We start from the raw sequence: 27,730 nt of genomic DNA, 5'->3' as shown, positions 1-27,730 counted from the left end.
CCAAGCAGATAATCTGTAGGTCATGTTCTTCAGACAAACTGTCCATTGACAAAACCCTCTAGTGACTGATCGCTATTATCAGTTCTGGCCCCCAGCAGCATCTAGGTTGAGTTCAGTGACCCAAACGGTGGTCATCTGTGGGCACCCTTTGCCCAGCTCTGTGGGCTGAGGGGAGGCTGGATGTACACCTGCTCTGCAGGGATGCAGGACAGACATTAAGCCCAAGTGTGGCCCAATTAGATAGGGGAGGTGCTAGGACCGATGGGCGAGGCTGCTGGTTAGAATAGACCTCCCAATGGGCGTGGCTAGAGTGAGGGGCGGGGCGGAATGCTTGACCAGCAGTGTGGGCGGGGCTAAGGCGGAGGAGGCAGGCCAGGCTTGAAATAGCTGCTCCCAAAGAAAGCCTCGTTGGCCCTAGGTTGGATGACTTGTTGGCTGGGGTTGTGATGGGGTCGGATTGGGATGTGCTGAGAGTGAGGGGAGGGTTACCGCCACGTGCCTGCTGCTGTGGGCGACTTGGGGGGCGAGCTACACAGTCTATGTTTACCTGCTGCCCAGGCACGCCGGGACAAGCCCTGGCTCCGGGGGCACAGAGCCTGGGCAGGTGAGGAAGGAGGGCTCCGAGCCAGGCAGGTAGGGGTGGGGACAGCAAGAACGAGGACAGATGACAGATGAGGGTCCCTAATCAGGGCAGAGGCCAGGGACTCCTGGAAGAAAGACAGGTGAAGGCTGGAGCAACTAGGGCAAGGGAGGCATGGAATGCATGAAGTTCTCGAACCAGGAGGGGTTGGGCTTCAGTGAAGGAGGGTCCCAGAAAAGGTGCAAAAAGGGACAAGAGGGACAGTGGAGGGGATGATAGGGGGTTGGATCTGGGGGTGCTTCCCTCCTGCCCTCTTTCTAGTGATGACAGGAGCCACCAACGGCATCAGCAAGGCTTATGCACGTGAGGTGAGCCAGGGCTTGGCGTGTGTGGTGGGAGAGCTTCTCCTGTCTGTTTGTCTGTTGTCAGCTAACCCTATTAGACTGAGAATTGTGTGCTTTATCTGGTTCCCTCAGACGTCCTCTCCTCCAGGAAGCCTTCCCTCTGCTCCCCAGGGTGGGGGTGGGTGTTTACACTGGGCTTCTACAGACCCTTGATGTTCTCCTATCATTGTCCTGATTTATTCATTCAAAACATATTTATATACCACCTCCACGTGCCAGGCATCTTCTAGGTGCCAGGGGTACAGCAGTGAACAAAATTGATTTAAAAAAATCAAAAGACCTTGCCATCATGAAGCATATGTTGAAGTGAGGGGAGACCGGTGTAAATAAGATAAACAAATGAAACGTATCGTGTATCAAATGGTTGTAAGAGTTAAGGAGAAAAATAAATGAGGAAAGGAGAACAGGGAGCCCTGGGGAATGTGCACGTTCCAATTTTTATATAGGATAATTAGAAGTGTCACTGAGAAGGCAGCACTTAGCAAAGACCAGAAGGAGGTGAGGGAGGGAGTCTTGCGAATAACTGGGAGAAGGAATTTCCAGGGAGAAGAAACTGCCAGTGCAAAGGCCCTGAGGTAGGAAGCATTGCTTGTTGGAGAAGCAGGAAAGGGGCCACTGTGATTGTATCAGAATGAAAGGGAGAGGGGAACAGTAGGAGATGAGGGCAAAGATGCAATTTCAGGGCAGATCATGGGGAATCTGGTAGGTTATGGTGGAGACTTTAACATTTGCTGAGTGACGTGGGTTCTGAAGAGGGATGCGATACTATAGGGGGGTGAGGATGGAAGCAGGGAGATCAGCTAAAAAGCTCTTGCAAAATCCAAGCAAGAAATCTTGATGACTTACACCAGGGTGACAGCATAGAGGCATAAGAAGTACTTGGATTTTGGATTGATTTTGAAGGTAGTGCTGACAAGATTTATTAAAAAGATTGGTTGTGGAGTATGACTCCAAACTTCTGACCCTGTAACCCGAAACCTTGCTAAACTCAGCTCTTCATTCCTGTAGTCTTTTTGTGGATTTCTTGGGATTTTCTATGTAGACAGTCATGTCATCTGTGTAAGAGACAATTTTATTTCTGACTTTCCAATCTGTATACCTTTTATTTCTTTTTCTTGCTTTATTGTACTGCCCAGGAAATTAAATAGGATGTTCAGAGGAGTGGTAAGCGTGAACATCATCGTCCCTTGTTCCTGATCTTAGGGGAAAAGCATTCAGTTTTCAACCATTAAGTATAACGTTAGCTGTAGGTTTTTAAAATGTATGTATGTGTGTATGTATTTATGTAACCTTTATAAGGTTAAGGACGTTCCTTTCTATACCTAGGTTGCTGAGAGTTTTTATCATGGATGGAGGTTGACTTTTGTTAAGTGACTTTTCGGTGATTGTTGAGGTGATCATATGGTTTTTCTTCTTTACTCTGTTTATAGAGTACATTACATCAATTGATTTTTCAAATGTTGAACCAACCCTGCATTCCTGCAATAAGCCCCACTTGTTGATTATTGATTATCCTTTTTCTATATTGCTGGATTTGATCTACTAATATTTTGTCGAGAATTTTTGTGTCTAACTTTATGAGAGATATTAGTTTATAGTTTTCTTTTCTTGTAATATCTTTGTTTGGTTTTTGGTATTAGGGTAATGCTGGCCTCATAAAATAAATTACTATAAAATTTTTGACCAGAACATGTCAAAAAATGCAGCTGCTGTTACTGAGATGGAGTTGAACTGAGGGGAGGACCAAGTTTGGGGGAAACAGGAAGGAGTCTCGTTTTGGACATTCCAAGTTTGAGATACCAATTAGGTATCCAAGTTGAGAAGTTCCAGAAGTTGGAAGTGCCATTCTGGAGTTCAGAGGGGAGGTTGGGGTGGAGATATAAATGGAAGCATCATCAACATAACGACCCCATTTAAAGTCATGAGACTAGATGAGGTGCCTGTGGTAGTGGGTGTTGATGGAGAAGGGGAGCACAGTCTGAATCACCCCAGAGTGCTCCCTGGAGCACCCAAAGTTAAGAGGTACAGAAGATGAGAAGGCACAAAAGCTGAGAATGGGGGGGAAACCAGGGTTGGAAGAGAGGTCTTGGAAGCCACGGAAAAGAATGTTTCCAGGAGGAGGGGGTGCTGAATGTGTCAGTTGCTATTGGGAGGTGCTGAGAATACAGCACTGGGTTTACCATCATGGAAGTTATTGGTGACCAGAGTGGTTTGGGTGGCGTGGCGGGGGTGGGAGACCGATTGGACTGGGTACAAGAGGGTATGGTAAGAGAGCCAGGATAAACAATCCTCTCTTAGACTGCTGAGTCAACTGCGGTGGTGTGATGAGAAATGCGCCAATGCCTGAACAGAGAAAATGAGAGAGATTCTGGTCGGATTTCATGCTGATGGGAATCACCCAGAAGAGGGAGAGGTTTTGATGAAGGAGGAAGATGGGGGAAAGCTGGAGTGATGGCCTTGAGTGGACAAGAAGGGAGGGGAGGCTAGTGCATGAATAGAAAGGCAACCCTGGTGGAAAGGGAGAGAACTTGTGTCTGGATGCAAGTCAGCCGGTAGTGATGGCCACTCTGAGTCATTGCCACCTGGGGACCGGTCTGTCCCAGCACTGCACTGTGAGCCCCAAGAGGGCAGGGCTGTGGCTGTGCTGGTCAGCCCCACCTAGCACAAGGCCAGGCACAAGCAGATTCTGGACAAATGTTTGTTGAATGAATAAATCCCCTTCACAGCATCAACCTCTCAGACGCTGGAGCTGTTGAGATGTTTGTGCCCAGCCCCCCTCCAAAGCTGATGGATGCTCAGTCCCATATAACATGTCACCCTCAGACAGGCAGGTTGAGAGGGTCAGACATGCAGCCAAATGCTGCTGAGCACCCGTTCCACAAATATTGGCTGACTTTGTTTCAAGCAGAAGGGCATTCAAGGCAAAAGGAGCAGCATGTGCAAAGGCCCAGAGGCAGGAAAATTCAGGCGGTGCTCTTGGGACTAGATGACCTGTCTGCTGTGCCTGGATTCCCATAGAGGGCCACCGGCAGGAGAGACAGCTGAAGACTCAGGCCGGAGCCAGGCCACTTGAGGCCACGGTGAGGAGTGTAGTTTTATCTCAGAGACGCTGGGGAGTCAAGGCAGGTTCTGAGTAGGGGAAGGCAGGAACAGGTTTGTATTTCAGAGAGAACCCTCTGGCTGCTGAGTGAGACTGGGTCTATCTTGGGCATGCTGTGTCCCCAGCACCACCCAGCAAAGAGCAAGGGCTCAATAGACACATTTTGAATAAATGCATAAAGGAAGGAAGGTATAAAAATTATTGGATTCTTATGTCACTGAGAATAAAAGCCAGAGTCTTTACTGGGGCATTCGAGGCTCCATGATCTGGGCTGCTGTACAACCGGCCACTTCATTCAGTGCACACTGGACTGTATGGCGTCCTCGAAGCTGCCAGCCTTTGTGCAAGGGCCTCTGCACTTGCTGTTCTGTCTATCTGGAATAGTCTTTCCCCAGAATGCACGCTCCAGGAGGACAGACTTTCGTATTTCTCTTTTGTTCACCTCTGCATCCACAGCGCCTATAACACTGTAGCACCCTGTCAGCACACAGTAAATATTTGTGGCTTTCGTGAATAAATAAATGAATGCATCCCCTGCAGCTCGCCGGGAGAGGTCTGAACATCGTCCTCATCAGTCGAGACCTGAGCAAGTTGGAGCACGAGGCAAAGGCGATAGGTGAGGAGGGGAAGAGGGGAGCGGGTTAAGTTCTGGGTCAAGGGCTGGAGCTAGACGGGGGCGTGGCTGGGGGCGTGGTCTGGGGCGTGATCCCGGACGAGGTCGGTAGGTGGCCGAGGCGCGTGCGGGGAGCTAGCTATCTATGCATCTGGGGCCATCATGTAGGGGCTGGGGCTGAACAGGGACGGGGGCAGAGGTCGGACCAGATTCCAGCTAAGGGCCTGACTCCCACTGACCTTCCCAGAGAGGCTTCATGGCAAAAGCACACGAGTCATCCAGGTGGATTTCACCGGAGGCTTGGAGATCTACGAGGCCATTGCGGCAGGACTGAAGGACCTGGAGATCGGAGTACTGAGTACGTCCCTGTGCCTGTTGGGAGGAGCGCTGCCCTCAACCGCCCCCGTGCTCACCCTGGCCCGGAACTCTCTGTGGTCGCCCTCCCTTTTGCCCCTACCCCGTCTCCCTGGGCCCGTTGGAGTGAAACAAACAATTTGTCCCCTCTCACTCAGTAAACAATGTGGGCAAGCAATATGCACCTGGCTTGAGGAAACTGCTCGACTGTGAGGACTTCGCCAAGTGAGTAAAACCGAGTACTAGTCCGCGGGTGCCTCTGCCTCACACTGCTCCCTCTGTTGGAAAACCCGGCGCAGCACACTAGCTTTGTTCATTGTTGTGAGAGCTACAAATCTACGATGTCTAGGACGTGAAGGAGGTCTCTCCTTCCGTGGGGCGCCCTTCTGCGGTGCCCAACGGGGACAACTGTTCAAGTTGAGTCTGCTCACTTTAAGGGGAAATGAGCCACGTGGGAAAGTCAGTGCCTCAGTTTCATATCTATAAAATGGGAATCCATATTTTTGCTGACCTTACAGGGCTGATATGACAATGGAATAAAATGATGCACATGAACCTAAGTTGTGTGCTCCATAAATGTGGGCCATTATTATTAGACATAGACAAAATAGGAGATCAGGATGGCTTTTAGATTTCACATATTATTATTTCAAAAGTAATGCATCGGGCTTCCCTGGTGGCGCAGTGGTTAAGAGTCCGCCTGACGATGCAGGGGACGCGGGTTCGTGCCCCGGTCCGGGAAGATCCCACCTGCCGCGGAGCGGCTGGGCCCGTGAGCCATGGCCGCTGAGCCTGCGCGTCCGGAGCCTGTGCTCCGCAACGGGAGAGGCCACAACAGTGAGAGGCCCGCGTACGGAAAAAAAAAAAAAAAAAAAAAAGTAATGCATAGGCTCATTTTAGAAGATGTAAAGAGAGGCAGTCTGTGTATCCTGCCTCTGGTGTTAGAGGAAGTTGTGGCTTAAGACTAACCCTGCAAATGAGAACGATTAGGAGAGCTGGATAAAATATTTTTAAAATAACTGTTTGAAGGCATCAAACTACTAAGGCAATGAGGAATTGTCGCACCAAGATTTGAGAGAAGAAAGAATCCAAGAGGGGGGAATCTGACCTTTGAAGCAACATTCCCCTTCAAAGTGGATGAGCGTTTAAGAGGCAAAGCAGAGCTTTCAACATAGTGTGCGAGCTGCAACAAATAATGTAGTGCAAAGCTTTGGAAAACATCCCAGGCTTTAGGCTGGGATCCTGAAAACTATAATCTAGGAGTTAGGGTAAAGTAGGTTTCATAGGAACTGAAGCCAGGTTTTAAATGATCTCGATTCCCGTCGGGATTAAGTTGATCTTATATTTTAGCGCCCCCTAGTTTAGCTGCCGGGGAGAAGCAAAACCAAACCAAACCATTTTTAGAGAAAAGCGATGTAGTCCAGGGACTCGAATTAGCAATACGAGTTTTTAAATATTAAATATCCAGCACTCAACAAAATACAACCAGGAATATTAGAAGAAAAATCGTGATTGAAAGCAAGAGAAATAATAGATAATGTAATGAGGTCCACATGTAACCAAGATAATGGAAATGGCACAGATTTTTTTTTTCAAGAATTGTAACATATGTAACATAAAACTTGCCATTTTAACCGTTTTAAAGTGTGCAACTCAGTGGCATTAAATACATTCACAGTGTTGTACAGTTGTTACCACTATCTGTTTCCATAACTTTTTCATCCTCCAAACAGAAACCCTGGTCCTGTTAAGCAGTATCCTGACATTCTTCCCTATTCCCCACCCCGGTAGCATCTATCTCTCCTTTCTGTCTCTGTGGACTTGCTAATTCTAGATACCTCATACAAGTGAAATCATAGAATAGTTTTCCTTTTGTGTCTGGCTTATTTCACTTAGCATAATGTTTTCAATTTCGTCCATGTTGTTAGCAAGTATCAGAACTTCATTCTTTTTATTTTCTTTATTTTGAAGTTATGGCAAATATACATAACTTAAATTTTGTCATTTTTAACTATATTGAAGTGTACCGTTCAGGGGTATTATGTACATTCAGATTGTTGTGAAACAGTCACCACCAGCCATCTCCAGGATTTTTTCAACTCTTTACCCACCCCCCATTCCTTCCTACCCACAGGTCCTGGAAACCACCATTCTACTTTCCGTCTCTATGATTTTGGCTATTCTAGGTGCCTCATATAAGTGGAATCATACAATATCTGTCCCTTTGTGCCTGGTTTATTTCATTTAGCATAATAGTTTCAGGGTTCATCCATGTTGTAGCATGTGTCCCAGTTTTCTTCCTTTTTAAGGCTGAATAATATTCCATCATATGTATATACTTCATTTTGTTTACCTCTTCATCTGTTGATAGACACTTGGGTTGTTTCCACCTTTTGGCTGCTCTGAATAATGCTGCTATGAACCGTTGATGTACAAATATCTGTTTGGGTGTCTGCTTTTCATTCTTTTGGGCATATACCCAGAAGTGGAAATGATGATGCAAGATTGGTCTGGCTAATCTCAGGGTCCCTTGAGATTCCATATCAATTTTGGGCTGGGTTTTTCTATTTCTGCAAAAATGCTGTTAGGATTTTGATATTGATTGCATTGAATCTATAGATCACTTGGGTAGTACTGACATCTTAGCAATATTAAGCCTTCCAACCCATGTATACGGGATGTCTTTCCAATTTGTATCTCTTCTCTGATATCTTTCAGTAATGTTTTATAGTTTTCAGTATATGTCTTTCTTCCTTGGTTAAGTTAATTCCTAAGTGTATCTATTCTTTTATTCTTTTTGATGCTATTGCAAATGGAACTGTTTTCATAACTTCACTTTGGGGTTGTTCATTGTTCATGTATAGAAATGCAACTGAGTTTTTGGTGTTGATTTTGTATCCCACTTCTTTGTGAGTTGGCTTGTTAGTTTTCACTTCTTTTGTGGAATCTTTTAAGATTTTCTACATGTAAGATCATATCTGCAAACAGAGATAATTTTACTTCTTCCTTTTCAGTTTGAATACCTTTGACTTCTTTTCTTGCTTAGTTGCTCTGGCTAGAGCTTCCAGTACTGTGTTGAATAGAAATGGCAAAAACAGGAAGTGCTTTCAGTATTTCACCATTGAGTGTGATGTTAGCTGTGGGCTTTTCATGTTATTATATGTATTATTTTATGTGCATTATTCATATCTTTATTATGTTGAGATAGTTTCCTTCCATTCCTAGTTTATTGAATGTTTTAATCATGAAAGGTGTTGAATTTTGTCAGATACTTTTCTGCATCAATGGAGGTGATCATGTGATTTTTTTCTTTATTCTGTTAATGTGTTGTGTTACATTAGTCAAGTTTTGTATATCGAACCATCCTTGCATTCTAGGAACAAATTCCACTTGGTCATGGTGTATAATCCTTTTAATATGCTGTTGAATTCAATTTGCTAGCATTTTGTTGAGGATTTTTGTGTCAATGTTCATGAGGGATACTGGTCTGTAGATTTCCCTTCCTGTAGTGTCTTTGACTTTGGTATCAGGGCAATGCTGGCTTCATAGAATAAGTTAAGAAGTGTTCTCTCCTCTTCAATGTTTTGGAAGAGTTTGAGAAGAATTGGCATTAGTTCTTCTTTAAATGTTTGGTAGAATTCATCAGCAAAGTCATCTGTCCAGGAATTTTCTTTCTTGGGAAATTTTGGATTATTGGTCCAATCTCCTTACTAGTTACGGGTCTACTCAGATTTTCTATTTCTTCCTGATTGAGTCATAGTAGGTTTTGTGTTTCTAGGAACTTATCTATTTCATCTAGATTATCCAATTTATAGGTATACGGTTGTTCATAGTACTCTCTTATAATCCTTTTTATTTCTGTGGAATCAGTAGTAATGTCCCACTTTCATTTCTGATTTTAGTAACTTCAGTATTTTTTTTCTTAGCCAATCTAGATAAATGTAAATTTGGTATGTTGTGTTTTAATTTCTATTTTCATTTGTCTCAAAGTATTTTTAAGTTTCCTCTGTGATTTCTTCTTTGACCCATTGGTGTTTGAGTTGTAGAAGCTCTTTATATATTATGGTTATTAATCCCTTATCAAATGAATGATTTGTAAATTTTCTGCCAGTTCACAAGTTGCCTTTCCACTCTGTTGATAGTATCTTTTTTGTGTGTGTGTGGTACGCGAGCCTCTCACAGCTGTGGCCTCTCCCGTTGTGGAACACAGGCTCCGGACGCGCAGGCTCAGCGGCCATGGCTCACGGGCCCAGCCTCTCTGCGGCGTGTGGGATCTTCCCGGACCGGGGCACGAACCCGTGTCCCCTGCATCGGCAGGCGGACCCTCAACCACTGCGCCACCAGGGAAGCCCGATATCTTTTATTGTGCAAAAGGTTTTAATTTTGATGAAGTACAGTTTATCTATTTTTCTTTTGCTGCTTGTGCTTTTAGTATCATCCGAGAAATCATTGCCGAACCCAACGTCATAAAGCTTTTCCTCTGTTTTCTTTCAAGAGTTTTGTAATTTTAGCTCTTACGTTTAGGACTTTGATCCATTTAGAGTTTTTTGTATATGGTGTTTTGCTTCACATATTTTGGGGCTCTGCTGTTAGGTCTGTATATCTTTATAATTGTTATATCTTCTTGCTGCATTGAACTTTTTTTTTTAGCCTTTTTTAATAAAATTAATTTTATTTATCTATTTCTGGCTGCATTGGGTTTTCATTGCTGCGCGCAGGCTTTCTCTAGTTGCCGTGAGCAGGGGCTACTCTTCGTTGCAGTGTGCGGGCTTCTCATTGCGGTGGCTTCTCTTGTTGCAGAGCACGGGGTCTAGGCGCACAGGCTTCAGCAGTTGTGGCTCACGGGCTCTAGAGCGCAGGCTCAGTAGTTGTGGCGCACGGGCTTAGTTGCTCCACGGGATCTTACCAGACCAGGGCTCCAATCCATGTCCCCAGCATTGGCAGGTGGATTCTTCACCACTGCACCACCAGGGAAGCCCTGCCCTGAACTTTTAAGAAATAAACCTCATTCTTATTAGGGTACTGCAAATTAAAACCAGAGTGAGCTGCAACTACACAGCCACTAAAATGGTTAACGCTAAAAATATTGTCAGTGCCAAGTGTTGTTGGGGATGTGGAACAACTGGAATTCTTCCTTCTATTTTTTGGAATTTAAATATTTTTTAATTTAATTTTTATTTTATACTGGGGTGTAGTTGATTTACAATATTGTGTTAGTTTCAGGTGTACAGCAAAGTGGTTCGGCTATACATATACATATATTCATTCTTTTTCAGAGTATTTTCCCATTTAGGTTATTACAGAATATTTAGTAGAGTTCCCTGTGCTATACAGTAGGACCTTGTTGTTTATCTATTTTATATGCAGTAATGTGTATATGTTAATCCCAGCCTCCTAATTTATCCTTCCCCCCTTCCTTTCCCTTTTGGTAACCATAAGCTTGTTTTCAAAGTCTGCAAGTCTGTTTCTGGTTCATAAATGAGTTCATTTGTATCATCTTTTTAGATTCCACATATAAGTGATATCATATGATACTTGTCTTTCTCTGTCTGACTTACTTCACTTAGTATGATAATCTCTAGGTCCATCCATGTTGCTGCAAATGGCATTATTTCATTCTTTTTTATGGTTGAGTGGTATTCCACTGTATACATGTACCACATCTTCTTTATCCATTCCTCTGTCAGTGGACATTTAAGCTGTTTCCATGTCTCGGCTATTGTGAAGAGTGCTGCTATGAACATTGGGGTGCATGTATCTTTTCGAATTATGGTTTTCTCTGGATATATGCCCAGGAGTGGGTTGATTAGAGAAATAAAGCATGCCGCCTTCATACGATGCAAAATTATAGCAGTGAACATGAATGAACTTCTGCTACACATAACACGGAAGAATCTTATAAACATAGTGTTTAGCAGACAAAGCCAGAGATAAAAGGACACATGCTCAACGATTCCACTTAAATGAAGTTCAGAACTGAACAAAACTCTTCTAGAGTGTGCTAGAGGTCAAGACAGTGGTTAACTGGGGAAGAGGCAAGCGTAATGACTGCAGGAGATGAAGAATCTGGGAAACTGTCAATACTTTCTTTATGTGGGTAGAGGCTAAAGATTTGTGTTCATTTTTTACACTAAAGATTTATGCACTTTGGTATGTGTATGGTATACATTTATAAAAATCTTTACTGATCAAAAAATCCAAAGAGAGAAGTTTATGAAATGAAAGTGAAAATTTCCCTTCTCCCTCCAATCCTATCCCCCCAAAGTGACCCCCAATTTAAAATGTGGTAGTTGTTTTTCTCTGTGCATAGAGAAGTATGTATATGGATCTTTTATCCAGATGGCGGCAGCCTATTGTTCTGCACTTTACCTTTCACAGGTAGGCATGTATCTTGGGGATTGTTCTAATCAGAATAATTAGCTGACCCATTCTTTTAACCTGGTGCGCAGTGATCCATCCATTGGCTACCCTGTGTTTATTTAGTCATCCCAGTATTGATGGGCATTCAGGATGTTTCCTAGTATATGTGACTACAAATTGTGTTGCGATGAATATCTTTGGACATGTGCAGTTCCCACATGTGTGAGTATCTTAGAAAAGAATAAATTTCCAGAGTGGAGTTGATGTGTCAAAGTTTATGTGCATTTTAAATCCTAGTAGAAGCTACGTTTTAAAAGTGTGTTCCAGGGGCTTCCCTGGTGGTGCAGTGGTTGAGAGTCCGCCGGCCGATGCAGGGGACGCGGGTTCGTGCCCCGGTCCAGGAGGATCCCACATGCCGCGGAGTGGCGGGGCCCGTGAGCCATGGCCGCTGAGCCTGCGCGTCCGGAGCCTGTGCTCCGCAACGGGAGAGGCCACAGCAGTGAGAGGGCCCGCGTACCGCAAAAAAAAAAGTGTTCCATATTAAAAGAAAAGTAAACTAGAAAATATCAGAGTTGTGGCAGGGCTGGTGAAGGGAAGAACTGATTGGTTGCATTTTCTTCCCCCAGAAATTGTTGGATGTTATAAACTGCAACATGATGTCTGTGGTCCAGATGAGTCGGGGCTAGGAGGGACTGGGTCCAAGGTCAGCGAGCTCTGACCACTCACGGTGATCCCCAGCGTCCCCCAGAACTGGGCCTGGCATAGAGGAAGTGCTAGAGGAATACTCCCTGAGGGACGGTAGGGGGATAGGAGTGAACTTGAGGAGGGGGCAGGAGTCTGGGCAGGTGAAAGCAGTGGAAAGGGAAAGACAGGGTCCTCTCCATTCCTCCTGCAGATGACTAGGATCGTCCTGCCCCAAATGGTCACCAGGTAAGCCGCAGTCTCTTTGTCTTTCACTCGGGATCTTCCCCCATCCAACCTCCGGGCTTTTTCCATTCCCCAGCTGTCCCATCCACATTTCCAGTTCTTCCCCGTCTCTCTGATCTTTCTCAAATTAGGACAGCGACTAAGGGGTGGAGGTGGGGAAATCACTGGGACCCTCTGTTCCCTGGCAATGACTACCTTCCAAATGATGCTTCCTCCTCCAGGGGCAAAGGTATCCTCATCAACATATCTTCAGTAACTGACAGGAGCCCCTATCCATTTGCAGCGATGTATGCAGCCACCACGGTACCCAGACCCACAGATCAGGCAAGGGCTGGCTGCCATGCTGGAATTCCTGCAGTAGCCCTTAATTCCGGCACTGAAGGTTATGGTGGGAAAGGCTTGCGTGCATGTGTGTGATGTGCCACCTGAGTCTGAGGCTAATAACAGTTCAGACAGACATCTGGGGTACAGTCCAGTGGACAAGCCAGGGTTTTCGTTCGTTTTTTAAGAGAAACAGAGGCTAGGGGTCAAGAGAACCCGTGAGGTGGGAGAAAGGGAATTCAGAGACTGGCCCGGCTGGAATGGAGAGTGAGTGTATGGGAACAGAGGGGGCTTAGAGCAAGGAAGCTTTCCGGCGTAACGGTGAGGACTTGGGCCTTGAGGGAGGGGCCCCTCCTGGCGGTAGAGTGTTCTAGGATCAGGGACGGCGCTGGGGCAAGGGCGGGCTGGAGGAGTCTGCACGGGGAAAGCTCTTGGCCCTGGGACCCTCCCTCTCCTTCTCCGCAGGCCTTTGTGCGAAGCTTCTCCGTGGCAGTGGGCGCAGAGTACCACCCCGAGGGGGTCACTGTGCAGGTGCCTGACTCCGCGGGGACTGAGCTCAAAAGGGACAGCAGTGTCAGCTCAGAAGGGGAGGGCTCTGAGGGGGGAGGAGCTTAGAGACAGCTGAAGGTCTTAGGAGCAGGGGCGGGGTGGGGATGGGGTCGGGGGGTGCGTCTGAGAGAGGACCGAGACTCAGACTCGGAAGAGCTTCAGTGGATGTAAATCAACTATATTTCAATAAAATAGAACGGAAGGAGGGAAGGGAGGAAGGAAGGAAGGAAGGACCTTAAAAAAAAAAAAGAATAAGATGAGCTACCTTGGAGCCACGATCGGAAGCGGTGGGTTCTCGAGGGGGCGTGGCCTAGGAGGCGCGGCCGGGGCGTGTCTGGGGCGTGGTCGGCAAGAGGAGTGGGACTCAGGGATTCTCGGAGGGGGCCTGGGAGCTTAGGCTTAGGGGGAGGGGAGTTCTTTTTCTTGACCCCCTTCCTGCCTGCAAACAGTAAGCCCCTTTTTGGTTCAAGCAAATCCCTTGAAAAGCGGGCTGTTCGTGGTGAGTCCCGAGGACTTCGCTTGGCAGGCGTTGGACACACTTGGCCTCGCCTCCCAAACCCCTGAGTGCCTCCGCCACGCTGTGCAGGTGCTTTCCTGGGGCAATCCTAGGCAGAGAGCTGGATGCGACAGTCCCTGGCCCGGGTCCACTAGCCCTCAGAAAGGGGGAGACGTCCAGAGAAGGGGCGGGCCCCCGCCCCGGGCTGGGGAGCCAGGAGAGGAGATGGGGGACTCAAGAATGGGGGGGTGTCTTGATCCTTGGTACCTCTCCTTCCCAGGGTTTCCTGCTGACCATCTTCCTGCCCAGTTGGTTTTTTCTCAGTCGCTGAGGATTAAAGCTTTTATCTCTGTTGGTGAGCTGGAATAGGGCACGGTTTCTTCGTCACAGAACTTGACTGAAGGCCTTGAAGAGGCGTGGCCACATGTCCGTCGTTCCCCACCCCCACCCCCGCCCCCTCCAGAATCCTAGGCCAGGGCTGTAGTTAGCAAAGACTTCCCACACATCGAGACAGATGGACAAGCAGACCAATGGAACGTAATTGGACCCCCGAACACCCAGAAATTTACTAACAACTGCAGCATCTCAAATCTCTGACAGAAAGATGGAGTTTTTAATATGTGGCGCTGAGACTACATAGACATTTGGAGAAAAACAAGCAAACAGATATATACATACATAGATACGTACATATATAGACTGTAGCGATGATGGCAGCACAACTTTGTGAAATACTAAAACCCACTAAATTGTACACATTGAAAGGGTTAATTTTATGGTATGTGAATTAAATCTCAATTTAAATATTTTTAAAATAGAGACTCCCTGTGTGTGTGTGTGTGTGTGTGTGTGTGTGTGTCTGTGTATACATATATGTATAAAATTGGATCCAGTCCTCACACCATGTACCGGCATAAACTGCACATGAATCAGAAATCCCTAAATCCCTGTGTAAAAATAGAAACACAACAACTAGAAGAATCCATGAATGAATTTCTTTCCATCTTGGGAGTGGAAGAATCTTTCTTATTAATACTGAAAATTAAAAGCAGCAAAAAAAGCCAAAACAAACACCAAACAAAAAACCACTAACAAATATTGAACTGTAGTTAATGAAATGCAGGCTGAATTATTTAGGAAAAGTGCACTGATGTCAGCAACTTACTTTGAAATGCATTTAAAAGTTAGACAGATAGAGTGAGTAGAAATATGGTGAGACAAGTATGGTAAAATGTTAGTAGAATCTAAGTGGTAGACACAGGTACACCTCTTTCAACTTTCCTGTATATTTGAAGTTTTTCATAATAAAATGCTGGGAGAGGGACTTCCCTGGTGGTCCAGCGGTAAAGAATCCGCCTTCCGATACAGGGGACGCCGGTTCGATCCCTGGTCGGGGAACTAGGATCCCACATACCGTGGGGCAATTGAGCCCGCGTGCTGCAAACTACTAGCCCTGGAGCCTGCGCCCAGCAACTAGAGAGAAGCCCGCACGCCACAACGAAGAGCCCCTCGTGCTGCAACGGAAATATCCCGCATACCTCAGCCAAGATCCTACATGCCACAACTAGGACCCGACACAGGCAAAAAATTAAAAAATAAAACTAATAAAATAAAAATGTCTTTTAAAAATGCTGGGGAAAATCCAGGAGCAATAAAATTAAATTTATAAATAAAACGTCTTAAGCAGATTTAGAAATTACTTAAGAAAAGATGATACGCTTCTTCTTATCACATTTCCGGAGAAGGACGGCTCGAGCCCTGGAGAATAAACGGACTTTTTTGCGGAGAAACGCGGATGCAGACCATCGAAGAGACATCATAAAGCGGCCCTGATTTTGAGCTTTGGCGCGGGTGGTTGTGGGTAGCGCGCCCAAGAAGGAGGATGAACGAGGAGCGTCCCCGCGCGCCGAAGGGGCGATGCTGGTCGCCGCGACCCTGGCAGGAGCTGCAGGCCCTGTGCTAGGAGCTGAACGTGGACGAGGGGAGAGCAGCCTAAGCCCTGGAAGACTTCGCAACTGTCCAGGGCGACTACAGCCTAGAGGGAGAAGTAAGTTATACACAGGTTGGCTTGTTCACTATATCTTGCCTGCCTCAAAAGCATTATTCCCACGGTTGGAAAGGGTATCATGGAAGGAAATTGTGTTTCACTTACCAGAATACTACCTTCAGCTAAATTAAGTTTAATACAGTTTTTTAGTAAAATGAAGAAGTGGATGGACCTGTCTAGAATTTTGTGAACGTATGGAAAGGCTAGAAAGAAATTTTGAGGGGTCTACTGTACTTTTCAAAAACGTTGAGCCAGTTTTTTAAAAAAATATTTATTTGTATATTTTTTTGGCTGCGTTGGGTCTTCGTTGCTGCACGGGGGCCTTCTCTAGTTGCAGCGAGCAGGGGCTACTCTTCGTTGTGGTGCACAGGCTTCTCACTGCGGTGGCTTCTCTTGCTGTGGAGCACGGGCTCTAGGTGCGTGGGCTTCAGTAGTTGTGGCACTCGGGCTCAGTAGTTGTGGCTCGCGGGCTCTAGAGAGCAGGCTCAGTAGTTGTGGCGCACAGGTTTAGTTGCTCCACGGCATGTGGGATCTTCCCGGACCAGGGCTTGAACCCGTGTCCCCTGCATTGGCAGGCAGATTCTTAACCACTGCGCCACCAGGGAAGCCCTCTTTAACCCTCTTTAATCTGCATCCATTCCTCATCTTTTCCTTGTGCTGTGCGACATTAACATTTTTGAAGCAGAAATATTTTGAAGTTGAAAAACACAATAAGTTTTATGGAAGAGAGATTGATTAGAGGAATAAGATCTTATGCAGTTGAGGCAGTGTCGAGAAGGTCCAGAAAGGGGAGTTAGGGGATCAGTGGAAAATACCAGTCAGCCTTCTGGAAGCAGTAGTGCAGGTGGACAAGTCAGAGCTTTCAGGAAAATCTGGGAAGTTGTATATCCAGCTGCTAGAGTGGTATCACGAAGGACAGCTGGTGAGGAAGTCTGTGGAAGGCATCTGGTCGTGGGCCTGGGGTCACTGTTGGTCAGCAGGGCAGAAAGTTGAGAGGAGATGAGCAGAGTTTGGGGGAAACAAGGTCCCTGTGCTTTTTCATCTCTCTTTCTCTACACTGAAGGGGAGAGTGAGAGCAAGCTGGAACCCGCTGGCACATCTGTGTGGGTAGAACAATGAGCAGGCTTCAATTCTTCCTTTATATTTTCATGCAATTTGCTCTTTCAGCCAACTCTAACCTAGTACCATACAGGGAAGAGGGAGTCTAAGAAAGGTGGGTCCACCTTAGCCCAGTTGACACAGTACAAAACCACCACAAACGTGTGCCCTGTTTTCTCTATTTCAAAAGAGTTTTTCTGAGATTGGTACTCCTCCCTTAATTGTCTGGAAGATTTCGCCAGTAAGACCATCTGGGCCGGGGCTTCCCTGATGGTACAGTGGTTAAGAATCCGCCTGCCAGTGCAGGAGACATGGGTTTGAGCCCTGGTCCAGGAAGATCCCACATGCCGTGGAGCAACTAAGCCCGTGCGCCACAACTGCTGAGCCTGTGCTCTAGAGCCCACGAGCCACAACTACTGAGCTCGTGTGCCACAACTACTGAAGCCCGCGCGCCTAGAGCCCGTGCTCTGCAACAAGAAAAGCCACTGCAATGAGAAGCCCACGCACCGCAACAAAGAATAGCCCCCCCCCGCCACAACTAGAGAAAGCCCGCGCGAAGCAGCGAAGACCCAATGCACCCAAAAATAAATAAATTAAATAAATTAATTAAAAAAAAACCATCTGGGCCTGGATTTTTGTGGTTAGAGTTTTAAATTGTAGGTTAAATTTCTTTGATAGATATAGGACTATTCAGATTTTCTATTTCTTCTTGGGTCAGTTGTGGTAAGTTTTATTTTTCAAATAATTTTTCCACTTCATCAAAATGTTCAAATGTATTGATATGAACTGGTTCATAATATCCTCTTATTACCCTTTTCATGCTTGTAGGATCTATAGTGATGTCTCATTTTGAGTCCTGATATTGATAATTTTTCTCTTTTGTTTTTCTTCATTGGTCTTGATAGGGATTTATTGATTATATTGAGCTTTCAAATAGACAGCTTTTGGCTTGTTGACTTTTATATTGTATATTTGTTTTCTATTTTGTTGATTTCTGCTCTTATCAATATTATTTTATTTTCTACTTTGTTTTAAATTTGTTTTTATTTCTCTACCTTCTTAGATCTTTGATTTTTAAATTTTACTTTTCTGATATATACATTAAAGCTATACATTTCCCTCTAAACATAATGCTTACAGTATCCATAAATTTTGCTATGTTACATTTTTACTGTCATTCAGTTAAAAATGAGTCCTTATTCCCATTTTAATTTCTTCTTTGACTCATGGGTTATTCAGAAATATGTTGCTTAATTTCCAAACAGAGATATTCTACTTATCTAACTAGTGTAGTGCTCTAATTTAATTCAAAAGTGATTGGAGAGCCCAGAATATAGTCTATTTTGTGATGCCCTTCTTTATCACTGATAACTTTCCTTGCTTTGAAGTCTGCTGTGTCTGAAATTAATATAGTATATATTATAAAAATAATAGATCTGTTGGCAAAAAATTCCCTCAATTTTGGTTTGTTGCGGGAAGTCCTTATTTCTCTTCCTTTTTTTTTTTTTTGCGGTACGCGGGCCTCTCACTGTTGTGGCCTCTCCCGTTGCGGAGCACAGGCTCCGGACACACAGGCTCAGCGGCCATGGCTCACGGGCCTAGCCGCTTCGCGGCATGTGGGATCTTCCCGGACGGGGTCACGAACCCATGTCCCCTGCATCGGCAGGTGGACTCAACCACTACGCCACCAGGGAAGCCCCCTGCCTTGTAATTTTTTCTTGATAGCCAGACATGATGTGCTGGGTAAAAGGAACAAAATAGACCTTAAGCAATGTGGTGGTGAGGTGTAGGTCGGGGCGGCAGGGGAAGAATTCTACAATCCTATGATTGGTCTCAGTCTTTTGGTGAGTTTATGCCTCTAGACTATGAACTTCACAAGTGTTTTTAATTTTTTTCTCCCTCTTAAGTGGGAGAGTATGACTAGTGCGGGCTGGAGTTGGGTATTCCCCTTCCCCAGGTGAGTTAGGCTCTGATAATACCCCAGCAGGTTAGGATCTGGTTAATTAGTTCTCCCTGGGGCAGGCCTTGTTAGGAAGAACAGAGTGCTCTGATGAATTTCAAAATGGTCCTTTTTCCCCTCTGCCTAAAGCACAAGGGGATTTGTCTCTAGTATTTACTGTGGGAACCAGCTTGAGCTCCTGGAGGTAAATCTCACAAAATTGTGGGGGGCCCTCCTGTGACTGGGTACCCCTGGAGTTTTTTTTTTTTAATTAATTAATTTATTTATTTATTTATTTTTGCGGTACGCGGGCCTCTCACGGCTGTGGCCTCTCCCGTTGCGGAGCACAGGCTCCGGGCGCGCAGGCTCAGCGGCCATGGCTCACGGGCCCAGCCGCTCCGCAGCATGTGGGATCTTCCCGGACCGGAGCACGAACCCACGTCCCCTACATCGGCAGGCGGACTTTCCACCACTGTGCCACCAGGGAAGTCCCTATTTATTTTATTTATTTTTATTTTTGGCTGCGTTGGGTCTTCGTTGCTGTGCTTGGGCTTTCTCTAGTTGCGGCGAGCGAGGGCTACTCTTTGTTGTGGTGCGCGGGCTTCTTACTGCGGTGGCTTCTCGTTGCAGAACACGGGCTCTAGGCAATCAGGCTTCGGTAGTTGTGGCTCGCGGGCTCTAGAGTACAGGCTCAGTAGTTGTGGCGCACGGGCTTAGTTGCTCCGCGGCATGTGGGATCTTCCTGGACCAGGGCTTGAACCCATGTCTCCTGCACTGGCAGGCAGATTCTTAACCACTGCACCACCAGGGAACCCGGGAAACCGCCCCCCCCTTTCCTGGTGTTTTTAACTCTCAGAGTTGTCCACGCTGAGCCTCCAGCAATTCGTCAATTACAGCTCTGGTTTTCCTACCCTGGCACTGGTTCCCGCAGCAGTTTCTGCCCATGAGTCTCTGCTCTGGTAAGTTTTTATTCTCTGTATTCACCTGTCGGGTCTCTCCAGTCTTGGGGCCAGTGGTTTGCCCTGTGTCCTCACCTCTCTTAAGGATCCTAGAAGTGGTGATTTTTCAGTCTGTTCAGCTTTTTCCTTGTTAAGATGGAGCGGTGACTTCCAAGCTCCTTGCATGTGAAGCTGGAAAAGAGAAGCTACCTAAAGGGCCACGTATGCTTGAAAAGAATGTACGTTCTGCAGTTGCTGGATGTGGTGTTCTACATGCGTCAGTTAGTTCAAGCTGATTAATTGCATCGTTCAAATCTATATTCTTTATGACAGATTTTTTGCTTGTTCTATCAGTTACTGCATGAAGCATGTTAAAATGTTTAGCTATGATTGTGGATTTGTCGACCTCTCCTTTTAGTTCTGTTAACTTTTGCTTTATGATTTTATAGATATTAGGTGCATGCAAGTTTAGGATTGTTACGTGTTCCTAAAAACCCATTTAAAACTATGAAATGTCCCTCTTCAACTCTTGGGATACTTCTATCTAAAGTCTACTTTGTCTGACATTAATATGGCCACACCGGCTTGCTTTCTTTGGGTTAATATTAGCATTGTATCTATTCTCCCTTTATTTTAGTCTAAATCCATCTGTGATTTTATATTTAAAGTGTATTTCTAATAAAGAGTACTTAGTAGGATCTCCTTTTCTCTCAAGTCTGACAATATTTTCCTTTAATTGGAGTGTTTATTTTCATTTACATTTAATATATTTGGTGATATAGTTGTGTTTAAGATTACTGTGTTAGTTATCTGTTGCTGTGTAACAAATCACCCCCAAATTTACTGGCTTAAAACAACAGCAGTCATTGATTATCTCTCAGTTTCTGTGGGTTAAGAATTCATGAGTGGCTCGTCTGTATGATAGTTCAAAATTTTCTACATCCTTGCCAATACTTGTTTTTTGTTGGTTTTTTAAATTTATTTTTTATTTATTTATTTTTGGCTGCATTGGGTCTTCGTTGCTGCACACGGGCTTTTTCTAGTTGCGGCGAGAGGGGGCTACTCTTCGTTGCAGTGCGCAGGCTTCTCATTGCGGTGGCTTCTCTTGTTGTGGAGCACAGGCTCTAGGCGCGCGGGCTTCAGTAGTTGTGGCACGTGGGCTCAGTAGTTGTGGCTCGTGGGCTCTAGAGCGCAGGCTCAGTAGTTGTGGCACACTGGCTGAGTTGCTCCGCGCCACGTGGGATCTTCGCGGACCAGGGCTCGAACCTGTGTCCCCTGCATTGGCAGGCGGATTCTTAACCACTGCGCCACCAGGGAAGCCCTGCCAACACTGGTTATTATCTGTCTTTTTTATTGTTGCCATCCTAATGGGTTGAAGTGGTATCTCACTGTGGTTTTGATTTGCATTTTCCTAATGACTAATGATCTTGAGTATCTTTTCACGGGCTTATTGGACACTTGTAATTGGACACTTGAGAAATGTCTACTCAGATCCTTTGCCCATTTTAAAATTGGGTTGTCTTTTTATTATTGTTTTGAAAGAGTTAATTACGTATTCTAGATACAAGTCCTTTATCAGATCTATGATTTGCAAATATTTTCTTTCATTCTGTGAGTTGTCTTTTCGCTTTCAATTTTAAAGAAGTCTAACTTATCTAGTTTTCCTTTTGTTCACCTTGCTTTTAAAAGGTTTTTACCACTGATATAGACTTCTAGGTTAACAGTTTGTTTTCTTTCAGTGCTTTAAACGTGTCCTTCTCTTGTTTTTTGGCATCTGTTATGGGTTGAATTGAGTTGCCCAGAAAAGGATATATGGACATCCTAATCCCTAGAATGCAACCTTATTTGGAAATAGTGTGTTGCCAATGTAATTAGTTAAGATGGGGTCATAATGGGATAAAGCGGACCTCTAATTCAGTATGACTGGTGTCCTTATAAGAAGACAGCCATGCAAAGACAGAGACACAGGGAGAGTGCAGTGTGAAAAGGAAGGCAGAGACGGGAGTTATGCAGCTGCAAGCCAAGGAGTGTCCGGGGCTGTCAGAAGCTACAAAGGAAGGATTGAGAGCAGGACGCTGCTGACACTTTGATTTTGGACTTTTAGCCTTCAGAATGGTGAGACAATACGTTCTTGTTTTAAACCACCTAATTTGTGGTACTTACAGCAACCCTAGAAAGCTAATACAGCTACATAGTTTCTACACACTCAGAAATTGATGTCTTTTTAAAAAATGTACTGAGGTATAGTTGATTAACAATGTTGTGTTAGTTACACTGTACAGCAAAGTGATTCAGTTTTATATGTATATATTCTTTTTCGTATGATTTTCCATTATCGTTTATCACAGGATATTGAACATAGTTCCCTGTGCTTTACAGTAGGACCGTGTAGTTTATTCATTCTATATATAATAGTTTGCATCTGGTAATCCCCAACTCCCAATCCATCCCTTCCCCCACCCCTTGGCAACCACAGTTCTGTTCCGTATGTCTGTGAGTCTGTTTCTGTTCTGTAGATAAGTTCATTTGTGTCCTATTTTAGATTCCACATATAGGTGATATATGGCATTTGTCTTTCTCTGTCTGACTTACTTCACTTAGTATGATAATCTCTAGGTCCATCCCATGTTGCTGCAAATGGCAAAATGTTCATTCTTTTTATGGCTGAGTAGTATTCCATTTTATATGTATCTAATACCACATCTTTATCCATTCATCCATTGATGGCCACTTAGGTTGCTTCCGTCTCTTGGCAATTGTAACTAATGCTACTGTGAACATTGGGGTGCATGTATCTTTTCAAATCAGTGCTTTTAGTATTTTTTTTTTTTGGATATATACCCAGGAGTAGAATTGCTGGGTCATATGGTAGTTCTGTTTTTAGTTTTTTGAGGCAACTGCATACTGTTTTCCACAGTGGCTGCATCAGTTTACATCCCCACCAGCAATGTATGAGGATTCCCTTAAAAGAAGCTTCTTTAAAAATTCCTTCTGGATTCATGTCCTCTCTTGTCTCCTTATGCCACTCCAGTTATACCCATAACAGATCATTTAACAGTGACCCACATATCTCACGCCCCTCCTCTGTTTTTTGCTTCCGTTCTTTTGCCTTGGAGCTTCATTACGAATCATTCCTGTTGACCTGTCTTCAAGTTTACTGTTCTTTCCTTCTGCTAGCAGTAGTCTGCTGTTAAATCCACCCAGTGAGTCCTTTTGAAATTAACATTTTAGAAGTGTGCTACACGTATGATGAAAATGCTCACACTACCCTTGTTTGGTTCACTGAGTTCTGCAAAATACCTGCACTTCCGTAATCACCGTACAAGTCAAGGCACAGAGTGTTTTTATTATCCTCCTTCCAGCCAGTCCTCCTTAACTCCTCCAAAGGCAATCAGAACTCTGATTTAGGTTATGATTGATTCGCTTCGCCTATGCTAGAATTTATATAAATGAAATAACATCACGTGTACACTTTTAGGGCTGGCGTCTTTCTTTCAGCATAATGGTTTTGGATTCACCCATGATGTTGCATGGATGTGTCATGTTCCTTTTTATTGGGTGGTATTCCTTTGTATGAATATACTGCCGTTTGTTTCTGTTCAAATGAACATTTGAGTTATTTCCAATTTTTTGATTTTATGAACAAAGCTTCTATGGACATTTGTGTGAAGTCTTTTGAAAGATATATATTTATATTTCTTTTGGACAAATACCCAGGAGAATTCTGAATCATAGGGTAAATGTATATTCAACTTGACAAGAAACTCCCAATCTGTTTTACAAGGTGCGGGTACTATTTTAGACTCCCTTCAATACTATGTGAGAGTTCTGTGAATTCAATACTATGAGAGCTGTAGCTGCTCCATATTTTTCCAGTGTTTGGTATTGTCAGTCTTTTAAAATTTTAGCCCTTCTAGAAGATGTGTAGTGATATCTCTTTGTGGCATTAATTTGAATTTCCCTGGTAATTGTAGATGTTGAATACCTTTATATGTTTGTTGGCCATTAATACATCTTATTTTGAGAAGTGTTCAAGTCTTTTGCCCATTTTAAAGTTGGATTTTAAAAAATCTTTTCATTATTAAGTTGTAAAGATACTTTATATATTCTGAATTCAACTAATTTGGTAGAAAACATAATTACACATATTTTCTCCCAGGTTCTGGCTTACAGTTTCATTTTCTTAACTTTGTCTTTTGAAGGACAGAAGTTTTCAATTTTGATGTAGTCCCATTTATCTTTTTTCTTCCCTTTTATGGTTAGTGCTTTTAGTGTCTTGTCTAAAAACCTTGGTCTCCGCCAAGTTCGTGAAGATTTTCTCCATTTTCTTCTAGAAGTTTTATAGTTTTAGCATTTATATTTAGGTCTATGATTCATTTGAGGTAATTTTTGTGTGCATTGTGAGTTAGCTTCGGTTTTGTTCATGCAAATGTCCAGTTGTTTCAGCACCGTTTATTGAAAAGACTATCTTTTCCTCTCCTTGAATTACACTACATATTTATAGAAAATCAACTTTGGGTCTATATTTGCACCTCTATTCTGTTTGTATGATATATTTCCTTACACCAGTACCACACTGTCTTGATTACTGTAGCTTTAAAAAACATTTTATTGAAGTATAGTTGATTTACAATGTTATAAATATATATTCTTGGGCTTACCTGGTGGCGCGGTGGTTAAGAATCCGCCTGCCAATGCAGGGGACCCAGGTTCGAGCCCTGGTCCGGGAAGATCACACATGCCGCGAAGCAACTAAGCCCGTGCGCCACAACTACTGAGCCCTCGTGCTGCAACTGCTGAAGCCCGCGCGCCTAGAACCCGTGCTCCACAGCAAGAGAAGCCACCGCAATGAGAAGCCCGCGCACCGCAACTAAGAGTAGCCCCCGCTCGCCGCAACTAGAGAAAGCCCACGCACAGCAACGAAGACCCAACGCAACCAAAAATAAATAAATAAATTCTTTTTAAAAAAAGTCACGCCAAAAACTGAAGAAAACGTTTGCAACACATATATTTAATGAAAACCTTGTCTCCAGAATATATGAAGAACTCAATAATTAATTAAAAGACAAAACACCACAACAAAAAACAGGCAAAAGCCTTGGACACTTAACAAAAGAAGATATATGAATAGCCAGTAGGCTCGTGAAAAGGTGTTCAATATTTTTAAACATTATGAAAATTCAAATTAAAACCACAATGAAATGCCACTACACACCTGCTAGAATAGTTAAAATTTTAAAAGACTCTCAATATCAAGTGTTGGCAAGTACAAAGAATAACACCTTCCTGGTACTACACGGGAAATAGCCCAAACGTTCATCCATAATAGAATGGATAGATAAATTCTGACAAGTTACTACCATGAAATCCCACAGAGTAATGAGAATGAGCAAAGTACTACCTTCACAACAAAGCGGTTGAATCTCTCAAATGCAATGCTGAGTGAAAGAAGATAGAAACCAGAGTCGCTGGAATGTATGATTCCAACGATATAAAGTTCATAAACTGGCAAAAGTAATCGATGGTGTTGGAACCAGGATAGTGGTTACCTTTGGGGGGCAGAAGTGGTTGGAAGAGGATTTAAGGGGGAAAGGTCTATGCCTTGACCCATTTTGGTTACATAGATTCACTCTGGAAATTCATTGAGCTTTGCACTAATGATCAGTGTGCCTTTCTGTAAAATCCAAAGAGGATAGTTTTATAAATCAGAAAGTGGTAGCCTTTCTTCCTCCAATCCTATTCCCCAGAGGTAGCCATGGATACAAATTGGGTAGTGTCTTTATCCAGTTATAAATATAGTTACTGAGCTGTAAATATATTTACTTGCATTTTTCACGTAACAGTGTATCTTGGAGGATGTGGCATATCAGAACTGTGAAGAGCTGCCTCCAATCTTTTATCAGTTACATTGTATTCCATTGCGGGGAGACCCAGTATAAACAGTCACCTGTTGACTGTTTTCCATATTAGCCACTTTGAGCAGTGTAGCAGTGTCCATTTTGCACCTGTGTGAGTATTGCAAAGGGATGCATTCCTAGAAGTGGGGATATGAGCATTTTAAATTTCCCTTTGAAAACCGCTCCATGTATAACAAAGTGCTTTAGGCGAGACTATAAGAAAATGTGGGAGAGCTATTGATACCATTTTCCGCCTCAGGGCCTCTGGGATATTGTGAACTGCAAGATGATATCTGTGTTCCAGGTGAAGGTTGAATCTCAGAGCAGATGCTTCTTCCTCCAGGAAGCCCTCCCTGATTCCCAGACAGGGTCAGAGAATTCTTGGGCTTCCCCAGCTGCCTGAGCTCCCCACGTCTAGCCCTGACCACTCTGGATGATAGATGTGTCTCCCTACACACACACACACACACACACACACACCCGACTTGTCAGTTCCATAAGAGCAGGGCCAAAACTGTTGAAGTCACCACAGTGTCCCCAGCACCACCCTGCACAAGGTTGGGCACAGAGGATGAACTCAGATGGATGGATGGATGGAATTTATAGGACTAGAGAGAGTGGAGACTCAGAGCGGACAGGACTCAGCTCGCAGGGGCTCAGAGAGGGGGGTAGAGACTTGAGGATTGGGAGGGGGGCTTCCAGAAGGGGACAGGGTCTCAAGGAGAGAGATAGAGACTCAGAGAAGGGTGGCATCTCAGGGATAGGCATGGGAACTCAGAGAGGTGACTGGGGTTTAGAGAGAGGAGTTAAAGCTGGCGAGGACCACGGATGCTCCGATAGGGGGTGCAAGTTGCAGAAGGCCTGGGAGCTGAGGCTCCAAGGCAGGGTGCCGGCTCGGTAAGTTCCCTCCTTTGTCCTCCTCCTTTTGCAGACAGCGAGACCCAGGCTTGTCTCCTCAAGCTTGACACCTGCTCAGATCTGGAGGGCTGGGGAGGGGCCCAGGGGCTTTGCTGGGTCAGCACTGGACGCTGTTGATCTCTCCCCTACACCTCAGGGGCGTCTTCCACACTGTTCATCAGAGAGGCATTGGGCTGAAAAGGAGGGTCCCCACCCTCTCTGGGCAGGGATGGAGGGGAGGGGGCGGGAAGCCCCAGGGCAGTGTGGATCCTGCCCCCTGGCGCCTCTCCTTGCCCAGAATTTCCTGGCCAGGTGACTTTTTGGTCCTGGATGCAATTTCACGTTTAGATGGAGTTGAATTATCCTGATCCCAGTTGACTCAAGCCCAGTTCGAGGAGAGGGCATGGCTACCTGGAGGCTCCCTGCCTCCCTTTCTCTCATCTGGACCGTGGCCATGGATAGTCGCCTCCCCATCTGGCTTCATCTTTCTCCCCAGTGATGGGGCCGCTCAGCCGCTTCCTGGTTGTGTGACCAGGGTGACCGTCAGAGCCTTGGGGACCTCATCGGTGCACCAGGGAAAATAACACCATCCACCTCACAAGGGTTGACAGGGATGGGACCAGGCAGTGAGGCACAGGGTACAGTGAGGTAGGAGCACGCTTGTCCTGGCACACAGCGGGGCTGGCAGACAGTGGCCAAGAGCTCTTGGAGTCTATCTGATTGGGGTTCAAATTCCAGCCACTGCCTCTAACATACTGTCCTAACCTTCTGAGCCTGCTTCCTGCCTGACAGAAACAGTCCCTTCTCCCAGGGCCAGGGGGGTGGTGCCATGGGATGTTCTGCATTTCAGATACACTCAGGGAACCCCTTGCACAGGTACCCAGTAAACAGTTGCCACCCTGCCCCAATCCCACAGCCAGAAATCACCTCAGTCTGAATCCAAACAGTTAGTGTTTTACAAGCGCTCTCTCTGGGTTAGGATCTGAGCCAAACGCCTCACACACAGCCTCCTCGCCGAGCGCTCCCAGCCCGCTCGCTTGGCAGCGGGGCTGTTGTCAGAGCCTGGGGTGAGCAGGAGGGGTCCTGCCCCTGGCACTCGTTGGATGGTGACTTTAGCTGCACTCCTGCCCCCATCTGGGCCTCTGTTTCCAAATCTGCAAGTTCGTTGAGCGAATCCTCGGGAGCATGGCACTTGGCATGCGGTCGGTGC

The 27,730-nt window shown here is 45.0% G+C and overlaps 1 pseudogene; it reads left to right on the top strand.

The window, feature by feature from the left end:
- The first annotated feature begins 185 nt into the window (after positions 1 to 185).
- Positions 186 to 14,556, top strand: LOC111180753 (very-long-chain 3-oxoacyl-CoA reductase-B-like; annotated as a pseudogene).
- The last annotated feature ends 13,174 nt before the right edge of the window (positions 14,557 to 27,730 follow it).

Source organism: Delphinapterus leucas, chromosome 20 (genome assembly GCF_059928025.1).
Source record: "Delphinapterus leucas isolate spDelLeu-1000000601 "Yukka" chromosome 20, BTC_Dleu_Yukka2, whole genome shotgun sequence".
In the NCBI taxonomy this organism is placed as follows: Eukaryota; Metazoa; Chordata; class Mammalia; order Artiodactyla; family Monodontidae; genus Delphinapterus; species Delphinapterus leucas.
Note: the sequence above shows the minus strand (reverse complement) of the source record. Positions and strands in the feature narration are given on the sequence as shown.